Raw genomic sequence first — 8001 nt, 5'->3', positions numbered from 1 at the left:
GCCGATGCGTTGAAATAGACTTGTAACGTTCAACGAGTGCCTAACGCAGAACTTGGCAAGTATGTGGAATGATGAATGAAATGAATAATAGCCTAGCCTAGTAAGTTGTTATGGTTTTGTTGGGAAGCAGGAAATTCCTTATACAGTAGGGGGGGTGGTTCCAGGTTTGCGGAAGTTACAACTGATGGGATTGGTTTGTACGAAACGGTGATCACAACGTTTCCGCTGCACGAGTGTAACTGAAAGCTGTTCGTTTGAGTTAACAATAATCCATTGTATAAAGATGATGGTTCTGCTTCAGCGTTGTGTCACGGTTCGAGCCCGGATATGTTTAGTTCTATTGAGGATTCCTGTTTGTTGGCTTCAAACAATGAATAACTTATTTCCTTTAACCTTTCGAAGCTTCGGTTAATAAACCTTAATTGTTATGATGCGCGCAATTGTTCTTGAAAGTTATTGTTGAAAGGAACAAGTAGTGTTCAACGGATTATAACCCTTGAACTCTTTGCATCTTTATATTAACTATTTAATTGATACTATGATGAATGAAATGAATAATAGCCTAGCCTAGTAAGTTGTTATGGTTTTGTTGGGAAGCAGGAAATTCCTTATACAGTAGGGGGGGTGGTTCCAGGTTTGCGGAAGTTACAACTGATGGGATTGGTTTGTACGAAACGGTGATCACAACGTTTCCGCTGCACGAGTGTAACTGAAAGCTGTTCGTTTGAGTTAACAATAATCCATTGTATAAAGATGATGGTTCTGCTTCAGCGTTGAGAAGGTTCCCGTGGCCAAGTTGGTTAAGGCTTCATGCTTATATGGTACACCTCCTGCCAGGTATGCTACGTGAAAATCGCGAGTTCGATCCTCGCTGGGAGCATTGCTTTTTGTAGCTTCTATTCCCCGATCCGGAATAAGACTTCACGGTAGCTCTTGGCAAAAGAAACCGCTCTCTCCCCTCCTGCGCAGTCAAACATTTTTAAGACTTGCGCTTCCTCCCGCACAACGTCGACGTTTGATGTGCTCTAGCAAAAGAATGTTTCCAGGCTTTATTTGTTTTACCCTAAAATTTTTTTTGTTTGTTATTTGTTATTTGTTATCTAATATTTAATAGCTATTGTTATTGTTTATTGTTTATTGTTTAGTATCTGGTACTTGGTCCTTCATATTTATTGTATTGTATTGTATTCTATTCTTGTTAAAATTATTATTACAATTTCTTTCTTTATTATTTATTACATTAAATGCGGTCTTTGCGTGCAACAGCAATGTAAGACGGAAAATTAGTCGGCCAAAAAAAAGCTTTACATGTGAGAGTTCAGAACTTTCGTTGTTAGTATAGTTGTTGCGTTTAATAAATGGGAGCGATGGTAACATTCTTGCAGAGCAACACAAAATTAAGTCAAGAGAATGGTGAAGTAGCAGCTTTTTATCTATTTAACTTGTGCCTTTACCGAACCCTAAGACTCGAATCCTGGCGGATGGCAAAAAACACACATGGACTGGGACGTCAAGTGACCGAAAAACGGAAATTATTCCGGCTACAACAATTGCACAATTTGTAAGCTTTAGGAAGCTTTGCTGTATACACAATCAACACCAAGAATCACTCGATGTTCAGCCAGAATACGCCTGTTTTCCTCTCAGAGCCGGGGTTTACACCAGCGGTAACAAACTGTGTCAACACAGGTACCGTAGTTCTAATTATTGGCTTAGGCAAAGAAGGACTACAGTTTTATGCAGAAAGAATAAAAGCAGAAGAAAAAGCCCGACCCCGACGGGATTTGCACCCGCGATCTTTGGCGATCCCGAAGACTCCTCAGTGAGACCCCTCGCCGGAAACCAACGCCTTACTTCTAGGCCACGAGGCCGCTTGTTGCTTCGTCAAACGTCGTAACCTTACTTGCTCCGGCTTTTTGCAAATCCTGTCTTTCTTCGTGTTCCTGGATTGTGGAACGTAGCTGCCCCTTGCATTTAGTGCTGCAGCTTTGGTTCGTCACAATCAATGCCATGTCGGTGGCCGCTAATCGACATCAAGGTTCGACGGTTTTTATTGAGCTAGACTGATATCATCTAAGCTAATTTGGAGGATTGTTGTGCGTTTGTTCTGGAGTTAACTGGGCTCTGGGGGGTATACGCACAGCTCCTTCATGGGGCCCTAGCATGGCCCCTGTTCGCTATTTAGCAACATTCGCGGTCGCTTGCAATTGCGGAGGGTTTTTAGGCTTGCATCATGAAACAAAATAACCCGCACCCCAGCACACGAAGCAGCATTGCCGAAAAAGAACAAGTAAAAGAAAAAGCCAGGTATGATAGTGCCGAGCTTGGAAAAAGAAAAACAGCACTGTTGCACTTACCAGGGTTCGAACCTGGGACCCTCTGCGTGTAAAGCAGATATCATAACCACTAGACTACAAGTGCTTCCTATGCTCCCCCACGCCTCTTTTCCTTACATGTCGAAACTTAGGTTATTGCCTCTATTTCAGTAAGGCTTTGAATTCATAAGACTTCTGCTCTACACTTTTTGGCCAGCCTCAGCAGATAATTTGCGAAAACCGAGAAGCTAAATGCCAGTACTCTGTTGAACACCGCCAGTTCCTGTGCAACAGAAAACACTGTGATTATCCATTAGTTCCTGTGTCTGTTCCGGGGTCTGAGTTGGCGATGCACGACTGTAACGCCATCGACACTCTCCACAAAAACATGTGCTTCTAAGCGGTACAGTCGCAACTGAATTTGAGTAGCCAATATGAACATCAAGGTTCGTACGATACATGCAAGAGACTTTAGTAACAATCTTTCCGGTAAAACGGCATAGCTTAGTCTTTAGCGCGCCAGCGGGATCCATGCGAGCTCACATGGTCCAGTGGTCAAGACTCAACGTTGTGGCCGTTGCAACCCAGGTTCGATTCCTGGTGTGGGCATAGCTTTTCTTTTCCCTATTGGTTCGCGTGTCTGGTACAGCTTGCTGTTACGCGACAAAAGTGTGCACTCAAACATCGGAGAAAAAGCAAAAAATCGTGTAGCAAGAAAGCCTACGGGCGAGAAAAAGAACGGGCTGTTGTGGGAATCGAACCCACGACCACCATCACCCTAAGATGGTATCATACCACTAGACCAAACGGCCGTCTTCACACACTCTGCCACGCTGTACATACATTACCGTTATCGTTTCCACGTACTTTAGCGTTTCTTCTCAACATCAATTCACTTTACTGAGATCACTACTCAATATCGTACTTATTAGATCACTTGGCTGGTTGCACGCTGTTCGCTGTGCAGCATCAAAATTCTTTCCGTACTACCGCATTCATTCTGCAGACAGCTTGTCGGCAGGACAGCACTGTCCCCGCAGCCTGAAAGCGAATACAAAAATTAAGCAAATTGACAACCACCGGTACACGTACAAACGACTGCTTTCCATTTCCCCTCATTTCCATTTCCATTTCCATTTGCCTTTGCCTTTGCCTTTGCCTTTGCCCTCTGACATCCTCTCGCTTACTCTACACGGCGCGATCACACAATCGCTACGCGTAATCACCTTTTGTTCAATAATAGCACATACGACAGGAAAACGATACAGCAAGTTCAACTACTGTAACGTGCTACGTTACGATGTGCTATTCTGGGAGAGTTGGTCGAACCAAGATTCGAACAACGAACACAGAGGAAACACATCCCCGATGAAACCACTAGGACACAGCGATTTGCTTATTCCTAGGACATGGAACTGTCTAGGTAAATCGCCATGTTCGGGGTCAGGCTTACGAAGCAAAACAGGAAAAACTATTTTTCCTGCAATAACGCTTTGCTTACGTAAGCTGAAACTTTCCAACACCTTCTAGAATACCTTATTCTACAAGGTATAAATAGTTCTATAATTATTACTAATAAAACAAGCTTTTTCTTAAATACAAAATTAGGAGTTCCTTACAACTACCCTACCAACAAGAGGCGGGCGGGAAATGCAGCACAGAGAAAAAAAGAATAAAGCAGTCGCTAGCTTCTGCAAGCGATCCCGTCCCCTTGGGTGGAATAGAGAGGCTTATGAGGGCAACTGATATAGAACGAAAAAAGCTTGTATTGAAATGAACTGTGTTAAGTGGAGAAAAAGAGGAGTGAGGAGGGGCGGAAAAGGAGTTTTGGAGCTTAGAGTTTAGAGAGGCCAACGGTGAAGCAAAGGCAGCAGTGGCCGTTTGGTCTAGTGGTATGATACCATCTTAGGGTGATGGTGGCCGTGGGTTCGATTCCCACAACAGCCCGTTCTTTTTAGCTCCGTCCCTGCTTTTTCAGTTTGTCTTTATGGGAATTGGATGACATTGTTTCGGATATCACTAAAGCTTCTTAGCGGTGGCAATGCGGCGACCAGTGATATGGCAAGGAGCGGAAAACCTTTTAAGAAAACAGTATACTAGGAACCTGAGACGGGTTGTTCAGCGAAGATGCTTTTAAGTGACGCGATCAATTAGCGAACAACGCGTGTACTTCCAGCCGAAGAATTACACGGAAAAAGGAAAGCGTAACAATGCATTACTGCTCCGGCAGTGACTCGAACACTGGACCTCCTGTTTACGAGACAGGCGCTCTACCACTGAGCTACAGGAGCCATATCAACCACTGAACCATCGTAGAGCTTACATACAGATATGCTTCGTGGATCACGGATTGCCGGTGTTCGGCTTCGCTGGCGTACTGCTCCATATACTTGACCGGCGTTTCCCAGTCCGCGTGCTGGTCTTTGTCCGTGTATTCCGTTGGCTTCAAGCCAGCTGAAAGCAAAGAGAACAACAAAGAAAGACATGACCCCTAAGCGACTTGAACGCTTGACTTTGAGATAACACCGTGGTGCAGCACCTCTTTGGAATCTCACACTCTACCGACTGAGTTAAGGGGCCTTGGTCATCAACCCCTTTCCTTTGAGACACATCAACCCTTTTAGTTTTATTTTCCATTCTCCTTTGCTCATTACTCCTAAGCTCACTACTCCTGCTCTCAGCTACCCCTCTTTACTCGCCCCAACACCTCTCTCTCTTCTATCGCTACGCACATTCTTTTTCACTGACTGGTGCTACGTTGCCGATGACGATAGAACAATTTTACAATAGATTAAATGTTAAGTTTATACAATAGAATATAGTGTATTCTATTACAGTGAAAGAAAAGAAAAGATAATATGGAAAATTGAGTTGAGTTGAATTGAATTGAATCGAATTGAATTGAATTGAGCTGAATTGATTAAACTATATTGTGTAAAAATAAGTAGCAGAAGAAAAAGCAAATTTAGTGAAATAAAATAAAATAAAATAAAAGAAAAGAAAATAAAATAAAAGAAAATAAAAGAAAAGAAAAGAAAAGAAAATAAAAGAAAAGAAAATAAAAGAAATGAAAGAAAAGAAAAGAAATGAAATGAAATGAAAGAAAAGAAAAGGAAATATAATGAAAGGAAATAAAATGAAATGAAAGAAAGAAAAGTGGAAGCCTGAACGTAAAGTGGAAGCCTGAACGTATACAGGATATCTTTGATGAATACATGCGAGCAAAAAGATGAGTCACAATAAGAGGAACCAAAAACCAGCTAGTCCCGCCGGGGATCGAACCCGGGACCTTCTCCGTGTGAAGGAGAAATCATACCACTAGAACACGGAACTCAGTCTTCTATTGTCCGGTCCTACTCACAGTACAAGTAGCCGTAAGCCTCAAACGAACGCCGGTTTTGGTTTCTTGTTTGGCTTTTTCGGTTCGCCGCTCAAATCAACGAACCGTAATGTCTTCGTTTTTGCGCTTCTAATGCGACGGGGATTCATTGACTTTCACTCTATCGCGTTTTGCTTCCGGTGGCTCGTGTTTCTAATCAGCTCGTGTCGAGTCCTCATTCGGCTTTCTGCGGAAAAAACAAAGAGGAGGTAAGAAAATAAGAACTCGGAACTCGAACGGGGAAGACAGGGTAGTAGTGGGCTGAAGATGTGATGTTGAAATGCGGTCTATGACGAGAAGGGTATTCGTCGCAAGTCTTGTGCCGTAGAAAACGGAAGAATAATCAAACACAAAGAACTATGGATGGAGGGATGTACTACGATGGTAGAGGTTTTTACGAGCCAGTCCCGCTTAGCTCAATCGGCTTAGAGCGTCCGGCTTTTAGGACACGATAGTCAGGTGACCGGAAGGTTGCGAGTTCGAGTCTCGCAGTGGGAGATACTTTTCCCATGGCGGGAAAAACTTGGGCCATGTCGATGCGGGCCGAAGGTTGAATGCTGGGCGCGCCCGTATTACATTGGAATGCCTTCACTTCAAGTATACTTGTTTGTGGGAACACGCAAACAATCCTGATGGAAGACCAGCACGTAAAGGTTTGTGTTGAGGCAGCGTGAACTTAGAGGACTATTTGAGGGGTAGAGACATGGTGGCCGTTTGGTCTAGTGGTATGATACCATCTTAGGGTGATGGTGGTCGTGGGTTCGATTCCCACAACAGCCCTTTTTGCCCGGCTACGGGCGTGCGTGTTGCTTGTTTACAATTTGAGCCGTTTCCGTCCATGGTGGATGGCCTGGTCGTGCTGTCATGATCTGCCTGAAGTTGCCTACACTCGGCAGAAACAAAAGCAAACAAGTCCTGTCGGCAGGAAAAACCTTAATGACGAAGGTGGGGTTCGAACCCACGCTCACATATGTGAACTAGCACGCTCAGTTTCCTGAAGCTAGCGCCATAGACCACTCGGCCACTTCGCCTAACGCGTTCTGTTTCTCTGCTCCACCTCACCTATACCATACTGGCAGACAGGGTAGAAGGCGATGTATGCGGCACTGGTGCTGAAAACCACACACACATGGAACACGGCAACGTAGAGAGAGGACGAAAGAATAGACATGGACGAACGATCATCGGAAGCATTGTCGAGATGAAACACCGCTGGCCTCTCGGTCTAATGGCCTGCGTTAGTTCTGCCAGGCTCGCAAAGTCGCAACCCGCATCTTCCATACGTCTGGCGGATTCGGCGATGCTTGCGCGGTAAGAGGTGGCGGGTTTCCGCGTGTGGTGTTTCGGCAGCGGGACAGGCTATATTGCAAAAAGGGTGACTACGAGCAAGTAAGTAGCGGGAGAGAAGGGGTTTGCAAAGAGACACTGTGTTATGGAATTAGAATGGAAGGGTGTAGCGTGAGGGGGTCATAGCTCAGTGGTAGAGTGAGGGATTGCAGATCCCCAGGTCGCTGGTTCGAACCCGGCTGGTCCCTGACTTTTGCTATTTTTTGTTGGCCGTGTAACTAGCTTTGGTGTGTGGATGGCGAGCTAGTGCTGTTGACTTTTTTTTTCAGGCGTGGCTCTAGCAATCGAAAGCGTGCTGAACCGCACGGTAAGCAAAAGAAAGAGTTATTAAAGAAAAGACAATGATCTCGACAACGGCAGGATTCGAACCTGCGCTCCCAAAGGGATCCGCTGGGCTACTGATAGCAGGCGAACGCCTTAAAACCACTCGGCCACGTTGTCCTCAGCGCTCTCCTCTCCCTTCTTTCTACATATTACCTATCTTTTCCTCCCTTCCTGTTTCGCCATTACTAGAGCATCTCATTCTTTTGCTACTTACCTTCATCAGTCACCGTGTATTCTCTGCATCCCACACACATCATGCCTGCTCTGTTGCTCCAATTCTCCCTCCCATCCTCCCACCTGCTCTCCTTTGTTGTCAAAGTCGCGGCCTAACACCGTCAAGCGTAGCTCTTTGTCAGCGTACAGTCAACTGCTCTGTTCACGCGGACCCTAACTAGATACTGCTATGGCGATGTCGAAAAAAGGGGAGCTGGAAACGGGTTGTAAGTAATCATTCCGGGTTTTGTACTAGAACTGTAACAAAAATTAGCGAAATGTAAATAGATGAGCATTTTGTTACTCTGTCTCTAACATACATATATGTGTATCTTAGTTGTGTCTCTTGTCTTCCCCGCACGAGAAGTCGTGTGGAGTGTGTGTAGCCACTCAACAACTGTATACACTGTCACAAGAACAAGC

At 44.8% G+C, this 8001-nt stretch overlaps 14 non-coding genes across 14 annotated transcripts; 6 read left to right on the top strand and 8 right to left on the bottom strand.

Annotated features, from left to right (window-relative positions):
- The first annotated feature begins 781 nt into the window (after positions 1-781).
- Positions 782-880, top strand: SJAG_16349. The gene has a single exon. It is a non-coding gene; the product is annotated as a tRNA-Ile (tRNA).
- Positions 881-1769: 889 nt separating this feature from the next.
- SJAG_16348 lies at positions 1770-1871 on the bottom strand. Its single transcript has one exon. It is a non-coding gene; the product is annotated as a tRNA-Arg (tRNA).
- Positions 1872-2348: 477 nt separating this feature from the next.
- SJAG_16347 lies at positions 2349-2421 on the bottom strand. Its single transcript has one exon. It is a non-coding gene; the product is annotated as a tRNA-Val (tRNA).
- A 431-nt stretch (positions 2422-2852) lies between these two features.
- Positions 2853-2924, top strand: SJAG_16346. The gene has a single exon. It is a non-coding gene; the product is annotated as a tRNA-His (tRNA).
- A 131-nt stretch (positions 2925-3055) lies between these two features.
- SJAG_16345 lies at positions 3056-3127 on the bottom strand. The gene has a single exon. It is a non-coding gene; the product is annotated as a tRNA-Pro (tRNA).
- A 1063-nt stretch (positions 3128-4190) lies between these two features.
- On the top strand, positions 4191-4262 carry SJAG_16344. Its single transcript has one exon. It is a non-coding gene; the product is annotated as a tRNA-Pro (tRNA).
- Positions 4263-4534: 272 nt separating this feature from the next.
- Positions 4535-4606, bottom strand: SJAG_16343. The gene has a single exon. It is a non-coding gene; the product is annotated as a tRNA-Thr (tRNA).
- Positions 4607-4800: 194 nt separating this feature from the next.
- SJAG_16342 lies at positions 4801-4895 on the bottom strand. Its single transcript has one exon. It is a non-coding gene; the product is annotated as a tRNA-Trp (tRNA).
- Positions 4896-5576: 681 nt separating this feature from the next.
- SJAG_16341 lies at positions 5577-5648 on the bottom strand. Its single transcript has one exon. It is a non-coding gene; the product is annotated as a tRNA-Val (tRNA).
- A 451-nt stretch (positions 5649-6099) lies between these two features.
- Positions 6100-6192, top strand: SJAG_16340. Its single transcript has one exon. It is a non-coding gene; the product is annotated as a tRNA-Lys (tRNA).
- Positions 6193-6402: 210 nt separating this feature from the next.
- Positions 6403-6474, top strand: SJAG_16339. Its single transcript has one exon. It is a non-coding gene; the product is annotated as a tRNA-Pro (tRNA).
- Positions 6475-6631: 157 nt separating this feature from the next.
- Positions 6632-6725, bottom strand: SJAG_16338. The gene has a single exon. It is a non-coding gene; the product is annotated as a tRNA-Leu (tRNA).
- A 432-nt stretch (positions 6726-7157) lies between these two features.
- Positions 7158-7229, top strand: SJAG_16337. Its single transcript has one exon. It is a non-coding gene; the product is annotated as a tRNA-Cys (tRNA).
- A 160-nt stretch (positions 7230-7389) lies between these two features.
- Positions 7390-7482, bottom strand: SJAG_16336. Its single transcript has one exon. It is a non-coding gene; the product is annotated as a tRNA-Ser (tRNA).
- Positions 7483-8001: the final 519 nt, after the last annotated feature.

The sequence above is a fragment of the Schizosaccharomyces japonicus genome (assembly GCF_000149845.2).
Source record: "Schizosaccharomyces japonicus yFS275 unplaced genomic scaffold supercont5.4, whole genome shotgun sequence".
NCBI lineage: Eukaryota > Fungi > Ascomycota > Schizosaccharomycetes > Schizosaccharomycetales > Schizosaccharomycetaceae > Schizosaccharomyces > Schizosaccharomyces japonicus.
This window is presented reverse-complemented; position numbering and strand designations above follow the sequence as displayed.